Genomic DNA, 20,275 nt, shown 5'->3' on the forward strand with positions numbered 1-20,275 from the left:
AATATGCCAAACAGTGAGGATAGTTCATGCCATACTTGATCCAGGTCCGAGTGTGACCAAGGACCCTTCCAAGACCTTTTACTTTCGTGATGTGTTAAATTGCATATTTAAAATAACATAAATGAATACATCTGCATGTTTTAAAGAAGAGGAACAAGACAATCATTAGCACATAAAAACATAAACCATTGGTAACGGAGTTCGTCCAGGAGGGACTACGTCTCCGGGCCCCAGTGTCAAGATGGTGTAGGTTGCTGCATTAAGTGTTGTCAATAGTGATGATGTACATAAAATATGATGTCGCTATCATACAAGGAAAATTCCCCCATGCAGGAGCGACTCCAAGAGATGTTCCGCTACACGAACTCTTAGTCAAAAAGGATTCCTATCAGTATGACATAAATCTCATGCATGATGATCATCCTGCCAACATGGCATAAAAGGAATCTCAATGAAAATATACATGGCGACAACATGAGTATCCCATCAACATGACAACAAAGGGATCTCGAACAAAACATGACGAATCATGACAACAAGTACATCACACAAATTATTCCGCATCACATCAAGCAGGATTCATGAAAACGAGTAAGAAACAAGATCCCACATCAAATATCAAACAGGGATCTATGTATCACAATGCATAGCAAAAGAAGTACATGAAAAAATTGCATATACCTTACATCTAAGGGCCATCTGAAGAAAAGGATGTCAAGCTGCTGAAGTTGTTCGGACCATCGATCTCACGGCATCAAATCGCATGGAAATGACTACTCGTACATGAATGCTCACACTTGTATTCCACTTAGAAAAGTGGCCAAAAAATGAAATGAGAAAATGGAAAATCTAAACACACCATCAAATTTGTGGTGTCGAATAGTGCAAAATTGACTGTCAAATTTTTGAATTTTGAGAAAGTGGAAATCTAGGGCTCAAGGAATCTTTTAGATTCCCCCTAGATTCTTCAAAGATTCCCTCCTCCATGTCCTCTACAAATCTGATTCTCATATCAAAATTCTGACTATGCCATCAGGTTCCTTGCAGAATTCTGAGAAAAACGAGTATGAATTTGGCTACATTCTGACTGGGAAATTTCAGCGTCCAAGGAATCTAGAGGAATTTGGAAGATTCCCTCAAAGATTCTCGAAGATTCTCCTCTGCTGGGAACCTGAAAATCTGCTACTCAAAAGGCGAATCTGACCTCGCCATGGCGTTCCCTATGAAAATCTGAGAAAATTGACTGTAAACTTGGTTACATTCTGATAAAAAGAATTTTTACCTCCTTAGAGAATCTTCAAATATCAAAGAATATTTTGCCTCAAAATGCATGTCAAGGTTCTACCTTTTTTGTCTCAAAATCATGCTCACTCCTGGTTCCTCCATGCTTCCTCCCGTGCAAACAAAAATCGGGTTTATATATTAAACCGGTGGCGAAGTAAACAAGAAATTCGTTGTGAATGGATTGGTATAAGGTTCGAATTATGAGGAGGAGGTCGGGTGGTCAAACCCCGACCCCTACATATTAACCCAAAACCTATCTTAATAAAAACACATATACCTTCTTTGTTAAGTCTAGGGTGCATTGATTTCATTTTGGGTCATGGTATGTTTGGTTGGTTGTACATGGTACATGGATTCAACGGTTGGGCTGCTCATAGTGAGGGCCGTCCTCATGGCCGGGTGAGTTCAATTCTCGTCGGCCCATTGCTAACTATGGCACATGGTAAGGGTGTGGACCAGGTCCACCAGAGGTGGCCCGTGTCCACCCCATATATACATAGTGTAATATGGTTACAAATTAGGGTGGCAGGGTTGGTGGCCGCCACCCTTTTTTTAACAATTTTTTTTGTTATTTAAAGAAAAACATGGAAAATCCCGTTTTTAGTACAAAGGAGGCATTTTAACAAGGAAAAAACTTTTCTCGGAACCTGTCCAGAGTTGGCCAGATTCCGTCCGCCGGAAAAATTCTAAATTGTGTCTCCATTAACCTGCCCAGTCAGCAAAAGTCAACCGAAACTTTGATTGCCTCTATCTTCCTAATCTGAACTTGGATTAATGAACCGTTTGCACCACCGCGATCACGACGATGAGATCTTTAACATGAACTTGTTTTGAGCATAATACATACACTTTTATTTTTTACCCTTCTTGAGTCCTCCTAGACTTCTGCACGTGTCTGGAGCCACCTAGATCAATCCTCCCCACTGAGGAGCTTTTGGTCCTCCAAAAGCATGAAAAATAATTTGCAACTTTTGTGTACCTTGTCTACACCACAAGCTTCCAGAAAAGGTCTCGCTTCCATCTCCTTCACCTTTGTTCTTCAGAGCCTTAAGTAATGACTTGACACCTGCAACCTCTGCAAACCTGTAGTAAAATTCTGCAAGTTACACGCTTGATTTACATGACCAACTAATGACCCAAGCATACCATACTTGCCATGAGTTTATAACACATACTCGGTGGTCAAGTTTACATCAAGATGGACACAATACCCCAACTACGAAAATAAGGCCAACATATCATTGTTGCTTTGACAAGTGATGGAAAACACATCATCACCTACGACACATGATTTACAAAAATAAGGCTAGACACTATTGTTTCTTTGACAAGTGATGGAAACACGACACTTTCACAGTTTATCATGCAACTCAAAATAGGACCAGACGTCATTGTTGCTTAACAAGTGAAGGAAAAAAACATCATCACTTTTTCATTTTAAAATGCAACAAATGATTTATAAAAGCATGACCATGACAAGCTAACATATCTAGAAACCATTTTTCACTTATCAATGTGAATGGGTCATCCCCCTGTGGTGGTTTTTCTTGTTGAACAATTGTTTCACCTGGTTCATGCACTGATGTTTTGTCTTTACGGCGCTGCTCTGGATGGAGCCTCCAACATGTGGCTCTTTGATGGCCATTTCTGTTGCAATGACTGCAATACATCTTCTTTCTCCAGATCTATTTAACCTGCTGTTGAGACGGTCTTTCACTCCACATCCTTTTTTGTGCTACCATTCTTTTCCAACACTTAAAAAATGTATGGTTATGTAATCCACAAAAGGTACATGTTTTTTGATGTCATGTTTACATTCATCATTAATAACATGATTATAATCGAAATGAAAATTCGAATGTCGAAAGTGATTATACCTTTCCTTGCCATCTCTGGTGTAAGTATGGTGATGAGAGCTTGCCTCAACTCTTTCCTTGCAATGGAAACTACCATGGGATGATGGGGATGTGTTCCCATTCTCTTTCCTCGACAATTTCAATGATGCCTCGAAAGAATCTGACACCTTTGAGCATTCTCCTTTGGTGTATCACAAGCCTGCAAATTAAGGTCTCTGCACAATCTCCAATGGTTGAGTTATGCCTTGGTTATTAACACCAAGTTCTTCTTTCTTCTCGTGCTTCGTCTTGGTAAGGAGCCTCAAGTTTGTCCCTGTAATTGGGATCTCCAAATCTCCAATGGAAATCATACTATGTGAAGACGAAACCAAAAGGAAATCAACAATTTTTACCTCCTCTGTTGATTTGGAAAGAATTGATGATGGCTTCTTATCATCTCTTGTTGGTGGTTCTCTAGCTGTCTCGGCGCATTCCCCAACTTCGTTTTTGACATACCCAAGCCTTGCCTGACGGGGTAATTCTTCTACTTTGATGGGGTTGACAATGCCTTGGCCATTAATGCCCAAGCCTTTCCCTTCATACCCCATTCTCTTCAACAATTTGGAGCCAATTCATGTGGTATGATTTTCAAAAACAGCGAAATCATCATCAGGAACTATGTTTATCCTTTTTCTCTTCATGTAGACGCATCTTCAATTCAGTGTTCTCTGTTTGAAGATTTTGGTTGTTGTGCTTCAGTTCTTCCAGGGCCTCTTTCGTGGCTCGCAACTGAAGTTGCAATCACTCCTTTTCCTCTGTTTCTTTCTATAGAGTTTCATACATTATTTCCACTCTTTTGGAAATTTTGAGCATGGTCTCGTACATCACTTTTTCATCCTCTATTGCTGCACATTCCATTGTTCACACTGCAATTCACATCCACGCAAAGACTGCTCTGATACCACTTGATCCAAGCCCAGGTGTGACCAAGGACCCTTCTAAGACCTTTTACTTTCATGATGAGTTAAATTGCATATCTAAAAGAACATAAATGAATACATCTGCATGTTGTAAAGAAGAGGAACAAGACAATCATCAGCACATGAAAACATAAGTCGTTGATAACAGAGTTCATCCATGAGGGACTACGTCTCCGGTCCCTAGTGTCAAGATGGTGTAGGCCGCTACATTAAGTGTTGTCAATAGTGATGATGTACATAAAAGATGACATCGCTATCATACAAGGAAAATGCCCTCACGCAGGAGTGGATCCAAGAGATGTTCCACTACAGGAACTCTCAGTCAAAAAGGACTCCTATCAGTATGACATAAATCTCATGCATGATGATCATCCAACCAACATAGCATAAAAGGGATCTCAATGCAAACATACATGGCGACAACATGAGTATCCCATCAACATGACGACAAAGGGATCTCGAACAAAACATGACAAATCATGACAACAAGTACATCACACAAATGATTCTGCATCACAACAAGCAAGAACCATGAAAACAAGTAAGAAACAAGATCCCACATCAAAAATCAAACATGGATTTGTGCAACACAATGGATAGCAAAAGATGTACATGAACACATTGCATATACCTCACATCCAGGGGCCATCTGAAGAAAAGGATGTCAAGCTACTGAAGTTTTTTAGACCATCAATCTCAGTGCATCAAATCACATGGAAATGACTACTCGCACATGAATGCTAACACCTATACTCCACTTAGAAAAGTGGCCAAAAAATGAAATGAGCAAATGGAAAATCTGGATACACCATCAGATTTGTGGCATCTAATAGTGCAAAATTGACTATCAAATTTCTGAATTCTAAGAAAGTGGAAATATGGGGCTCAAGGAATCTTTTAGATTCCCCCTAGATTCCCTCCTCCAGGTCCTCTGTAAATATGCTGCTCAGATTAAAATTTTGACTATGCCATCAGGTTCCTTTCTGAATTCCGAGAAAAACAAGTATGAAGTTGGCTGCATTCTGACTCTGGCGAATTTCAATGTCCAAGGAATCTAGAAGATTCCCTCAAAGATTCTCGAAGATTCTCCTCTACTAGGAACCTACAAATTTGTTGCTCGAAAGGCGAATCCAACCTCGCCAGGCATTCCTTGCGAAAATCTAAGAAAGTTGACATTAAACTTGGTTACATTCTCATAAAAAGAATTTTTACCTCCCTGGAGAATCTTTAGGCATCAAAGAATATTCTGCCTCAAAATGTGTGTCAAGGTTCAACTTCCTCTGTCTCGAAATTCGTGCCTGCTCCTGGTTCCTCCATGCTATCTCCTGTGCAAATAAAAATTGGGTTTATATATTAAATCGGTGGCAGGGTAAACAAGAAATTCATTTTGGATGGATTGGTATAAGGTCTGAATTATGAGGAAGAGGATGGGTGGTCAAACCCCGACCCCTCCATATTAACCCAAAACCTGTTTTAATAAAACCGCATATACCTTTTTGGTTAAGTCTAGGGTGCATTGATTTCATTTTGGGTCGTGGTATGTTTCGTTGGTTGTACATGGTACATGGATTCAACGGTTGGGTCGCTCGTGGTGCGGGTCGGCCATGTGGCCGGGCAGGTTCAATTCCTGTCGGCCCATTACTAACTATGACACATGGTAAGGGTGTGGGCCGGGTCCACCGGAGGTGGCCCATGCCCATCACATATATACATAGTGTAATATGGTTACAAATTGGGGTGGCGGGGTTGGTGGCCCGCCACCCTTTTTTCTTTTAACAATTTCTTTTGTTATTTAAAGAACAACGTGGAAAATCCCGTTTTTAGTCTGAAGGAGGCATTTTAACAAGGCAACAATTTTGCCCAGAATCTAACCGGATTTGGTCGGATTCCATCCGCCGGAAAAATTCTAAATTGTGTCTCCATTAACCTGCCCAATTAGCAAAAGTCAACTGAAACGTTGATTGCCTCTATCTTCCTCATCCGAACTTGGATTGACGAACCGTTTGCACCACGATGATCACGATGACAAGATCTTTAACATGAACTTGTTTCAAGCATAATATAGACACTTTTATTTTTTACCCTTCATAAGTCCTCCTGGACTTCTGCACATGTCTAGAGCCACCTGGATTAATACATCATCTTCAAAATGTCGGCCATGGTTAAAGACCAATTGTTTCAGAGCCCTGAATCGAGCAATAACATGGTTAAAAAAGAAAAGGGTCACAGTAGCCACCATGTTATTGAACATTGGCATGGCCTCAGCCCATTTGGTAAAATAGTCGACCTCCACGATAATATACTTATGGTTATTAACAGATGATGGTCGACGCTCCATAAATTCAAAGGCCCATTTATTTAAAGGACCAGAAGCGATGACAAGATGGAGGGGAGCCATCGGGGCTCTTGCCTTTGGGGTAAAATATTGGCAAATGGGGCAGTGTCTAACAGCCTCAATGAAATTGTTGAAGAGAGAAGGCCAAAAGTAACCAGCACGCATGACTTTCTAGGTAGTGGCCATACCAGAGAGGTGACCACCACAAGCGCCACTGTGACAGGCATTTATCACTTACGCTACTTCCGGATGGGTGAGACAACGACGAAGGATAGAATCCACACCGAGACGATAAAGGTCATCACCGATGAGGAGGTAGCGAGGGGCCTGGTATCGAATTCGTTGTCGATCATCATGGGTAAGATGGGGAGTGAACTTTTGGGTTCGCAAATATGTGAGAATATCTTCATACCAAGGATCGTCTAAAGTGATGACAAACAAGTGTTCATCCAGGAGCTCGCCATTAACTGACGGATCACGTGCACAAATGGGTAATTCATAAATGTGTTTGGCGAGGGCCAAACCTTTCTTACTCTTAGGCATAACAAACTCGAGATAAAATTCTTGGAGGATGATGATCCAACATGCATACTTCCCATTGATGATCCGTCGAGTCAACAAGAAGCTCATGGGCTTGGAGTTTGTACAACCCTGGTGGTATGCGTGAGGATATAGTGATAGAGCTTTTGGAAGAGAACACAACAACCAGTGCCAATTTCTCTTCGTGAGAGCAGTTCACAGGGGGGCCTACTAGGTTCTTACTGACATAGTAGATAACATTCTCATTCCAATCATCATCTTCTTGAATAAGGACCCCAATGACCAAATGGGCGGAAGCTGAGATGTACAAGATGAAATCCTTGGTGAAGTTGGGGGGACTGATCAAGGGTGCGAAAGTGAGAGCATGCTTTAGGGCATCAAAAGACTATTGAGCATGGTCATCCCAAACAAATGGAATGGTTGAGCAAAGTATTCTGAGAAACCCATGTGCGGTGGTCGCATAGTCAGGTACGAACCTACAAAGGAAGTTGGCTTTGCCTTAAAGGCCTTGTAACTGGCACAACGTACGGGGAGGTGGCAACTCAAGAATGGCTTGAAATTTCAAGGGGTCAAGAGTAATACTGTCTTTCGACACAATGAAGCCTAACAGATGGTTGGAAGGAACACAAAAGACACATTTGAACGGATTAAGACGAATGTTATCTTTGTGACATCAGAGAAAAATGGTGCGCAAATCATGAATATGTTGCACCCGAGACCTAGAACAAGTGGTGAGATCGTGAAGGTAAGCAAGGATAAGGTGTGCCAAGTCATGAAAATAGTATGACATGGTCTGCTGAAATGTGGCTCCAACATTTTTTAAGCCGAATGGCATGACCCAATATGCAAAGGTTCCCCACGGGCTAATGAACGATGTCTTTAACTGATTGGCATGACGGATACTGATTTGGTTGTACCCAAAGAATCCATCCATAAAGGATAGAACCTCGTGCCCCACACACTCATCAATGATCTGGTCAATAAAGGGTGTGGGAAAGTTGTCTTTGGGACAAGCTTTGTTCAGGTCACAAAAATCCGTGCAAACACGAATGGTGCCTTGCTTCTTGAGAACAAGAACCGGGTTGGATACCCATGTGGTATATTCAATGGGATATATGAAATCAGCCTGCTTAAGCTTATCGATCTCGACTTTTATGGCCTCATGAAGAGAAGGGTGGATGGGTCTCAACTTCTGACAGACAAGAGTGGCATCAGGCCATGTGTCGATATGGTGTTCAACAATGGCAGGATCAAGTCCAAGCATTTGAGAGTAAGACCAGGCAAAAACATCACGGAATTCTTTGAAGAGCTTAGTGTAAGCTTCAATTTCTTCCGAGGTGCATTGTGCCCCCAAGGTAATGTTTTCTTTGACCCCTGGTTTATCTAAAATGTTGATTTTTATAGTAGGATAGATGTTGGCCATATTCCCTTCTTTGAAAGCATATCGTGCAAGTATGGGATTTCAAAACCAATCGAATTCACCATGGATGAAGTCTTTTGATTCCACAACATACTAGTCATGAGACTATTGTTGCAGGAAGTATGTACAATGGTGCATATCATCCCAAGGGTAATCAGGGGTAGACATAGCTTCCATGATGTCCTCATCAGAATGGAAGATGGGCGGATGAGAGGAAGACTGACTACATGATGCGGCGGCATTACCTGGTGCATCAACCTGAGAAATAAGGTTCACATATACATTATCTTGAATGGTAGACGAAAAGCTAGTAGATGTAGGATCTACGAATGTTGAGACCTAGGATTTTGTCGAAAGAGGCTCGATAGAAGCGTGTGCATAAACCTCAGAAAGGTTTGCTTGCAAGGAACTCATGGTTGACGATAGGTAAAGGATATGGCCTGTGGTGTCCGCCATATTGACATCGGGGGGAGGGATTATGACGGTGGGACCAGAGTCCCCCTATTCTAGTTTACTAAGGGTACCAGAATCCACATGTAGAGGAGTAGGTGTTCCACTACAAGTGGCCTCATATTCACGAAGTGCTTCAAGGCAATCATGAAATTCATCGAGATGAGGGAAATAATAGTAATAGTGACCATGATGATCACACAGGGCACAAGGGTGATTTGGGTGCAACGTTATGAGTTTCGTGGCTGGACCTGGTAAGTTAACATGGACTTCATGGATATTTGACTCAGGGAACGTTTCATGAACCAAAGGTTTGAGATGAGGAAGCTGGGGACAATTATTGGTGGCGTGCCCAACAAATTTACACAAAGCACACAGAGGTGATAGCTTTGGGGCCTTAGGAGCTTGTGGAGCTTGGGGAGCCTTGTCTTTAGGTTCTTTCCTCTTAGCTTTGCCCCCTTGTCTGGATGATTTTGCAACAAGAGTGGGTTCCTCTTGAGGTTGTGATGGAACTAAAGCAGCGGAAGGGGCCATAGGGACTGGTTGAACTGGGGTCAAAGAATGATAAGGTATTAGCTGACCAGATGGAATGCGTACAGGAGGATCAATGTACCATACTGGGGTCCCCAAAGTCATGTTAGGTAGGACCAGCGAAGCCATGACAGGGACAGAAAATACTCCCAGAGGGGGGAATAAGAAAGGTATATGGCTTGTAGGGTAATGCCCTGGTGGAATAGCTCCTGGATGGTTGAGACCTGGAGGAACAGTTCCTGGTGGAAACATAGAAGAGGCACCCACAAATGGAGGAGGTCCTGGGGGGTGGATCTAGAAGGCTCGGCTGGGATGGCAACAGCAGGGTGCTAAGAAGCTAGTTGTTAACCGGATGTACCAAACTGCTTGAGAGAAGCCCATGATGCTTGTAACATGCAAACACTCATAGAGTTAGGCTCTGAGATGGGAGGGGGAGGACCAGGAAAAGAACCCAACAATGAGGAATCTTTATAGACTCCAGGTGAAACACCAATGAGGGGAGGTAAAGACTGTTTATCTAACATTGATGAGATAATGGACTCAGGGGAGGTCATAGATGTCGGCTCATAGTAAGTCAACTGATCGATGGTAACGATCTTCCCTTCATGGGTGATCCAGGTGGATGTTGGTGGCCACCCACCTATCCCATTTGGACCCCCACAACTGTCTCTTTCAGTCTTTTCAGTTTCCTAAATTGTAGCACAGTTTACTATTTTTAGCAGTTTTTCGGGTCCTGAACTTCTGGAGCCGTTTTGAGGCCCTAAACGACGTTTTTTTGGGAATCTGGGGAAACATGGGTCCATGGACCCATGTTGCCTCCCAAAGTTGTAGTGCTCGGATAGATCTTTCTAACGAGCTATTGTACGCGTCAAACGGAGATCGTATGCCAAAGTTACGACCCCGGGAAATTGATGTACCAATTTACCCAAACGGGGCCCACAATTTGGCGTTTCATATTCTAGGGTTAGATTTCAGAATGTTAAGGGTTTTCCATTGTTTCTCAACAACAAATAGGCCTTTGAGCCTCATTGTAACACAGTTCGGAACAGTTCAGAGGCATGTAGCTGCCACATCTCTTCTCAGAGATAAGCTACCATCGCCCTAGCTGGTTTCTTCCCATTTCTGTTTGTAAGCATATTTCAGTATTTTACAGTAATGAAATGAAGTATTATTTCCGCTGCATCTCAGTATTTATGGTTATCTCATCTCTGTATTTATGGTTATCTCTGTAATTTGTTGCGTTCCTGTTTAAATCCGGATCAGTGGTATCAGAGCCAAGTTAATGATCCAGGTGGATGTTGGTGGCCACCCACCTATCCCATTTGGACCCCCACAACTGTCTCTTTCAGTCTTTTCAATTTCCTAAATTGTAGCACAGTTTACTATTTTTAGCAGTTTTTCGGGTCCTGAACTTCCGGAGCCGTTTTGAGGCCCTAAACGACGTTTTTTTGGGAATCTGAGGCAACATGGGTCCATGGACCACTGTTACCTCCCAAAGTTGTAGTGCTCGGATAGATCTTTCTAACGAGCTATTGTACGCGTCAAACGGAGATCGTATGCCAAAGTTACGACTCCGGGAAATTGATGTACCAATTTACCCAAACGGGGCCCACAATTTGGCGTTTCATCTTCTAGGGTTAGATTTCGGAATGTTAAGGGTTTTCCATTGTTTCTCAACAATAAATAGGCCTTTGAGCCTCATTGTAACACAGTTCGGAACAGTTCAGAGGCATGTAGCCGCCACATCTCTTCTCAGAGATAAGCTACCATCGCCCTAGCTGGTTTCTTCCCATTTCTGTTTGTAAGCATATTTCAGTATTTCACAGTAATGAAATGAAGTATTATTTCCGCTGCATCTCAGTATTTATGGTTATCTCTGTAATTTGTTGCGTTCCTGTTTAAATCTGGATCAGTGGTATCAGAGCGGTCTACTTTTTCTCTTTTTTTCTTTGCATGTCCCCAACGAGGTCGGGATATAAGGAGTTAGGGCTTGAACTGGTCAACCCTTTGCAAGACCAGCCTCGCAAATCCCGACGGCCTGCCATGGCAGATGAGAAGAAAGACGAGGGAGCAGGAGATCCTATCAAAATCTTGCTCGAAGAAGCACTCGAGCGGCAAAGGAACGCGATGATGGATAGCTTTGCGCAGATCCTTCAGCGGCTACCCAGAGGCGACGCATCGGCTTCCAACAACGACTCTGGAAAAGCCACACCATTTAAGGTACAAGTTAATTTTGAAATCCCCATCTTCGAGGGTCAAATAGACGCAGATGCCATAGATAAATGGTTAAATCTGCTAGATGGGTATTTTTCTATTCACGAATTTTCAAGTCGGGAAAAGATTGTTTTTGCTCTTCTCAAAGCAGCCCCCCACGTCAAGGACTGGTGGGAAACCTACTGCGAGTAGAAGGATGAAAGTACAGGCTCACTATTTTCAGCCGCACCCACTTGGAATGACTTCCGGGATGCCATCAAGGAGCAGTACTACCCTGTCGGAAGCTATGAGGACAAATACATCAAATGGACCACACTGCGGCAGGGACGAGACCAAGATGTGCCGGAGTTCACAAACATTTTTCATACCCTTCGCACACAGTTGGGTATCAAAGATTCTGAGCTGCATCTGGTACTCAAATACCGCGGCTGCCTACACAGATACATCCAGGAAGAGATGGGGTTCTTGAACATCTCCTCACTCGGCACAGCATACCGATACGCTGTCAAAATCGAGCAAAAGTTCAAACAGAAGAAGCGAGACTTTGGATCTGCAAATCCGAAGCCCAAAGGACAAAGCCAAGGCGGGGTGACCCATGACAACTCGTCGAAGCCACAAGAAAAGAACAACACCACGAAGCCGAAGAAGGACACAGGGAAGTGGTGTGAGTTCCACAAGAGTCCCACTCATAACACAAGTGAGTGTCGGACCAAGCAGTCGCTAGTGGCCGAGTTGAAGGCTTCTGAATCAGATGCATGTTCTGACCCTGAGCCAGAACCCGACAAGGGGAATGGAAAAGGGAAGCAGATCATCGATGCGGATCCCAGCGCCACTGTTGCCACCGCCAAGATCCAGAAAGATGAGCCCGAAAATCCAGAAGAGGGGGAGCGTCTTTTCCACTCACAGATGTGGGTGAAGGGTTCGCCACTGCAATTCATTGTTGACAATGGCAGCCAAAAGAACCTTGTTTCAGCAGAGGTCGTGAAGCGGTTGGGCCTACCGACTACACCACACCCACAACCATACAGTATCGGGTGGCTTCATGAAGGACGAGATCTCAAAGTTCGCCAGCAGTGCCGCCTTCCCTACAGCATCAAGCCCTTCACAGACGAGGTATTGTGTGATGTTACACCTCTGGATGTTTGCGATGTATTGTTAGGCCAACCATACTTGTGGAGGCGACATGCTGTGTATGAGTCAAGGCCTCGCGCTGTCATTATTTCTTTGGATAATTCATTATACAGGATACCAGAGGTAGCCCCACCTATCGCCACCTCTTTGATCACTACCAAGAAAGGCAGCAAGCTCATATCACAGACCAGGAAATTCATCTGTCTGGTTCACTCCCAAAGTAAGGGGAAGATCGTTACCACATCCATGACCCTCGCAAAGGATTCCTCCACACAGCAGCAGCATCAAAGGGATACGGTCATGATAGAACACAGGAACAACTTCTCCTCACCCAAAGGGGTACCACACAAGTTTCAGGTGGGCAACAAAGTTTGGTTACATCTGCAGAAAGAACGCCTTACCAAAACCCATCAGAAACTCAGACCACTACGACATGGTCCTTACACCAGTACCAAGGCTACGGGCAACAATGCTTTGAAGCACAGCATTCCTCCATTCCTTCGCTTGCACCGAGTGTTCAATGTGGACCATTGTCGACCATGCTTTCCACCATTTCTGGACACATCAGAGATTGCAGAACAGCTCACCAGAGACCCCGCTCAGCAGAAGCTTCCTCATCTCAAGGAGGAACTCAACGCAATGGGGACCATTGCTTCCTAAGGGGGGAGGAATGATCCAGGTGGATGTTGGTGGCCACCCACCTATCCTATTTGGACCCCCACAACTGTCTCTTTCAGTCTTTTCAGTTTCCTAAATTGTAGCACAGTTTACTATTTTTAGCAGTTTTTCGGGTCCTGAACTTCCGGAGCCGTTTTGAGGCCCTAAACGACGTTTTTTTGGGAATCTGGGGCAACATGGGTCCATGGACCCATGTTGCCTCCCAAAGTTGTAGTGCTCGGATAGATCTTTCTAACGAGCTATTGTACGCGTCAAACGGAGATCGTATGCCAAAGTTACGACCCCGGGAAATTGATGTACCAATTTACCCAAACGGGGCCCACAATTTGGCGTTTCATCTTCTAGGGTTAGATTTCGGAATGTTAAGGGTTTTCCATTGTTTCTCAACAATAAATAGGCCTTTGAGCCTCATTGTAACACAGTTCGGAACAGTTCAGAGGCATGTAGCCGCCACATCTCTTCTCAGAGATAAGCTACCATCGCCCTAGCTGGTTTCTTCCCATTTCTGTTTGTAAGCATATTTCAGTATTTTACAGTAATGAAATGAAGTATTATTTCCGCTGCATCTCAGTATTTATGGTTATCTCATCTCTGTATTTATGGTTATCTCTGTAATTTGTTGCGTTCCTGTTTAAATCCGGATCAATGGGGGAAGCACATCTTACAGAATACAGCAGACGCGACGGCTAACATGTAATATGTGTAACTACAACATAATCCAAAGGGGCATCAATAACTTGAATGTCAACATGGACATTCTTTCCCACAAGGGTCACTGGACAGTTACGTATATTCCAAGAGGCTAAGAGGATTGTTTTTCCCAAGCACACAAAGTGATGGTGGAGGGGGACAATTCACGTGACTTGAGTTGTTTCCAAATGGCAGTGGACATCACATAGGTGGATGTGCCTTCATCAATAATGCATCAGGAGATGATGGCATTATGAACTCTAACTAGTATCTGAAAAGCAACAGATGAAGACAATGGGGGACGTTCTGATGTATCAACTTGGAAGACAATCAAATGATCATAAGAAGGATCTACTGCACCCAAAGCAATTATTAGAGCTTTCTTTTGAGATGGGCACAATTGGAGGACATCCATCATCAACATGGCAGCAGGTGATTGGGCCAAGTCGTCTACTATATTGTATGTATGGGCAGCTCGGTTAGAAGCTGCATTACAATGTAATGGTACGTTTGGGATCTTTGGAATGGTCTCCACTTTAGGTTGAGGGATCTGTAATGGACCATTTGGTGTCATAAGAAGCTCAGCAGATTCTTTGGTATTGGATTCAGTGGCAGACAAAGTCGATGGCTTGTCATATTGACGTGACTGAGTTTTCAAGTTGATATCGAAGGGATTAACCTCATCATATTTCATCATAAGGATATGGTAGTCACCAGGACTAGAAGGTTGGGGGGATGGGCTGCTTGACCAGGCTGAGGTTGAGCAGCAACAAATCGTTACTGAGGGAAAGGATTTGTGAGCACTGTTGGTTGAGATGGCGTAGGATTCTGAGGTGATTGTTGACCTCTAGAAGTTGCTTGAGCTTCCCACATTTGACGCATCTAGGGTAAGAGAGAACACTCGTGTATAATGGCCATGTACACCACAACATGGACAAGGCTTGTTTGTATGAATAACATTTTTCTTCTTAGGCTGGCTTGCTGAAAATGGCAACAAGAAATGCTAAAAATAGCATTGCTATAAATAGCAGTTCGGGTACCAATGTTGGACATAGCAACAAGGAATGAAAAATGGAAGTGCTAAAAATAGCATTGATATAAATAGCATTTTGGGATGGATTCCAATTTTAGTTAGTCCCTGAACTAAAATTGAGCAGTAAAATTCGAATTTGATCTTAGCAGCTATTTGTAAAATAATTAATTAATTCATATTAAGTTACTTAGTTGTAGGAGATCAAACTTGAAGTCTATGTGAAGACATGCAACAATTTCTCCATTTATTGAGGAAGTTATCCCTTGATTAAAGGAGATCACGATGACTTGTACTTTGAGTTGTAATTAGTTAGCTCAGTTAAGTGAGTTAAGTCCAGTAGATTAGTTCCAACAGTTTGTTGAATTAATTGTGAGTTCAGTTAGTTAATGCATGCAAGCATGTAACTACTGCACTTCATATAACTGAATATTCTCTCATAAATAACTCATGCATGTCAGTTTAGTTAGAGACCCAATTGAGATCAGAGGAAGGGACAGTGTACTATCAGTTGGAGGATTTTTCCTATATAGGAAACTCATCAATGTAGAAGGAATTATCTCCTTCAGGTTTGTGCAATTACTATAGAGGTCAGAACAGTGTGTGAGGGATTATTACACACAAGTGGTGCTTGAGGACCCAGGAGAAACTGCGCAAGGAAATAGGAGGCTTGGAGGGCAAAGGAGAAGGTTTTTGAGAGGCCTTTGACTATCTATGAGCAGCAAAGGGATTATACTGAGAGTTGGTTGGCTTCCAAGCTAAGGCTTTGTGTAATTTTGTGACTATTTTCCACTTGTATGATAATACAGAGATTGGGGTTTTAGGCTGAGGCTTTCCCCGGGTTATTTCTTCTGTGTTATGTGTGATTGATTTCTCAATCTCAGCTATATGTGTTCTCTTGATCTAGCTCAATTCGATTAAGCTTCCGCAAAGTGTTGTAGAAGTAGATCTTGTATTGTGTTTTAGTATATTGCATAGTTTGTTGATCTACAGTGGGAATTTCTACATGGTATCAGTGCAAAGGTGATCGAAGCAGTGAACAGTATATGAAGAAGAAAAATCGAAGTAAAAAAAATTGGGCCGTACATTTTCAGAGCAGATTTGAAATTTTTTGTGAAAACATTTCATAAACAAATAGCAAATCTAGATTCCTTGCGAAAAAATACCCAAATTCAAAAAAAAAATCTGCTGAATCGGAGTGCGGATGAGGGAGATATCGCTGATTTAAAATTAGCTCTTTTTCCAGAAAATTTCGTGACGGCGGGAGAGATGAAATAGATTGGTGCACGAGTCAAGAACCTGTATGCTCTTGAGGTTGTGGAGTAGCCACAACTAAAGAAGCCGAGAGGAGACCGAGTGGAGGCATCCACTCATGCAGAGACCTCTAGTAGGGGGAAATTTCGAGCTAAGTGGGCAGAGGGATCACATGCATCCATACCTCTAGGTAGGCGGTGGGGCAATGTGGAGTGATAGTCCCAAGAAGGCTCGAATAGGGGCAGGATCATTGAGGTACCCAACCTCTTTGATTAGACCTTGCTACGAGAGCCCCCATGAGGAGTAGTAGGACTTGCTGAGTGGGTAGAGACAGATGTGGATGGAGCAGCAAGAGAGCTACAATGTAGGAATCCCAAAACAACGTAGAGCTAGCAGACTACAACAATGTGAGAGGCACATGAGTGTGGCACCAGTGCAAGATGACACAGAGAGGTGTGCAACAGTGTGAGATGCATGGAGTGTTGCAACAGCTCAAAGGTCAAAGATGGATCACTTGTCAGCGACAGAAGGAGCTTCAACATTAGAGGATGTTTCTAGCCCAACAAAGAGGTCAGTTGGGAGTTTTTTTGTTTCTAGAGTTGCTAGAGCCATAACACTTGGGAGAAGTGTTGCATGTAAAACATTCCAAAGGTTCAAGATTGGATTCGAGTTGAATGTCTTTCTTGTTGAGAGGGAGTGCTGAAAATGGCAACAAGAAATGCTAAAAATAGCATTGCTATAAATAGCAGTTCGGTTACCAGTGTTGGACATAGCAACAAGGAATGAAAAATGGAAGTGCTAAAAATGGCATTGCTATAAATAGCATTTCGGGATGGATTCCAATTTTAGTTAGTCCTTGAACTAAAATTGAGAAGTAAAATTTGAATTTGATCATAGCCACTGTTTGTAAAATAATTAATTAATTCATCTTGAGTTAATTAGTTTTAGGAAATCAAACATGAAGTCTATGTGAAGACATGTAACAATTTCTCCATTGATTGAGGAAGTTATCCCTTTATTAAAGGAGATCAGGATGAGTTGTACTTTGAGTTGTAATTAGTTAGCTCAGTTAACTGAGTTAACTCCAGTTAGATTAGTTCCAACAGTTTGTTGAACTAATTGTGAGTTCAGTTAGTTAATGCATGCATGCATGTAACCGCTGCACTTCATCTAACTGAATATTCTCTCATAAATAACTCATGCATGTCAGTTCATTCAAAGACCCAATTGAGATCAGAGTAAGGGACAACGTACTATTAGTTGGAGGATTTTTCCTATATAGGAAACTCATCCATGTAGAAGGAATTCTCCCCTTCAGGTTTGTGCATTTACTATAGAGGTCAGAGCAGTGTGTGAGGGATTATTACACACAGTGGCAGCTTAAGGACCTAGGAGAAACTGTGCAAGGAAATAGGAGGCTTGGAGGGTAGAGGAGAAGGTTTGTGAGAGGCCTTTGACTGTCTATGAGCAGCAGAGGGATTATAATGAGAGCTGGTTGGCTTCCAAGCTAAGGCTTTGTATAATTCTGTGACTATTTTCCACTTGTATGATAATACAAAGATTGGGGTTTTAGGCTGAGGCTTTCCCCGGGTTATTTCTTCTATGTTATGTGTGATTGATTTCTCATTTTCAGTTATATGTGTTCTCTTGATTTTGCTCAATTCGATTAAGCTTCCGCAAAGTGTTGTAGAAGTAGATCGTGTATTGTTTTTTAATATATTGCATAATCTATTAATCTACAGTGAGAATTTCTACATGGCTACCCTGTTTTTGGTTGTTGGTGTTAGGCTGGTTCCCCTAGGGTCCACTAGGTTGATTACTTTGATTACCCTGGTTACCCTTGTTACCCTTCCCCTTATTATTTTTCTTTGAATTTTGGGGAATGGTCACACTCTACTACGCAAAAACCTGACCCTAAGGGGGCGGTCACTATTGGGGCTAAGGATGCATGGGAGGCTACAACCCTAATTCTTGAGGGGCTGGAGCAAAACGCTGTGGATAAGGAGGAGCAACGGTTTGATAGACAGGTTGGGGCAATGATAACATGTTGCTAGTAGGAGGGGCATAAGTGTTTGATGGGCCTCTAAATTAGACATAAATTAAGGCCCATGCCTCTAATTTAAAACATAAATTAAGGCCTATGACCATCCTTCAGCACATTAAACCTCTCTTTTTGCATTAGATAATTTATTTTAAACTTTACTATATTCATTAGGAAAGTTTATCAATAATTGAATATTTGTGCCTAATATTATTGATTTTTTTGTGGAATATTATGAGAATGTTAGGCAGATTATGAAGAGTTGGAGGAGGAGATAATTTAGGGACTTGTTCCCTACTACTGAAGGATCAATAATAAATAATAAGTCAACAAGATATTATGGAATTATGGCACAAAGTGTGGAACTCCATTGATTGAGAAAATCTAGGAATGTGTTCCACTAATCAAGGGAGCAAATCCACTAATCAAAGGAGAAGATCCACTAATCAAGGGATTTCGGTGGGGAAAGCTTCGTCCATTCATGGGGAATGATTCTTAATCATTTTGTATAAGTACCAAGTCGATTTTTCCTCTAGGAACATTGAGAAAATCTAGGAATGTGTTCACTAGCATTTAATGCAAATTCCTAGTATTGGAGACTAAATTCATTAATCAAGGGATTTTGGTGGAGAAAGCTTCCTCCATTCATGGGAAATGATTCCTAATCATTTTGTATAAGTACCAAGTCGAATTTGCCTCTAGGGGATAGATTTTCATTAGTGTTATTGTGGAGAGAACTTGTATTTTTGCAGCTCCATTGTATTTTCTTGTAGGGATGTAATTCTATTGCTGAAAATAATGAAGATTAGTGTCATGTTCAGCTTCTAAATCTTATTCTCTTCCATAGGTCTATGATTTTCCTTGGGCTTGACCATCACAGGAACCTCAGAGCCCTTTTGTATCACTTTATTTCCTTCTTTTCACTTCTTATTCACATGCATCTCTTGTTTTTATTTCTTTCTATTTATGCATTTAGTATTAATGATTTATTGTTGTAGGATTGAGTTAAATGGTTGATGTAAGTTATTTTGCAGGATCAAAAGCATTATTTCATCCTTGGAAAAGCTTTGGAAGTTCATAATAATCATTGAGTTTCTTGGATTAGTCTTTTTATTCCCAAATCTAGATTGTTGGACCTCCTTTTTAGCGAAGAACAGTAAATTTCTGTTATTTTTTAGAGCATGCTAACGAGTTTCAATCGAATTAATTTTACTTGCATTAGATCACAAAAACATTCTAGTTCATAAGAAAAATTACCCCATTGCATTTGCACTTGATTTGGTTAAGCATTTTTTAGATTTACTAGCTCATTAGTTCTCGAATTTCTAGATTTTCGACTAGTAATGTTTTTTTATTTTTTTTGCATGGGTTAGCAGAGATCTTTTTTAATGATTCCACTTAGAATAGGGACCTAAGACATCCTAGTTAATAAAAAAAAAAAATTCCATCCAATTTGGATTTGATTTTCTTGGTCATTAAACCCTCACTAATTTCATCATTTCACAAGGAAACTTTTCCAAGCTTTTTGAGCAAATCCATCCATCTCCCAACTTTGGTTTTGAGTTATGAGTGATCCCGGGAATTTTCTCATTCCATTCCACCCATCACACACCTTTCCTTGGCCTCCCATCACCTCCAACACCTCACATTTTTCTCTCGGCTGTATCCTATAGGTTCACTATAATTCCTATAAGATCATCCTGTAGGTTTCTAGTACATCCTGTAGGTTTTCCTGAAATGGTCTATTTTGAGGCTGAATTGAGGGAAATCCTCTAGGAAGTCACCAAAATACTCCCAAGGGTCTCCCACACCATCCAACCATCTCCTAACCCTTGCAGCCATCCTCCAACATCCTTAATTCA

Source organism: Pinus tabuliformis, chromosome 3_2, assembly GCF_031772625.1.
Source record: "Pinus tabuliformis cultivar Carrire ecotype Pingquan chromosome 3_2, CPIR1, whole genome shotgun sequence".
In the NCBI taxonomy this organism is placed as follows: Eukaryota; Viridiplantae; Streptophyta; class Pinopsida; order Pinales; family Pinaceae; genus Pinus; species Pinus tabuliformis.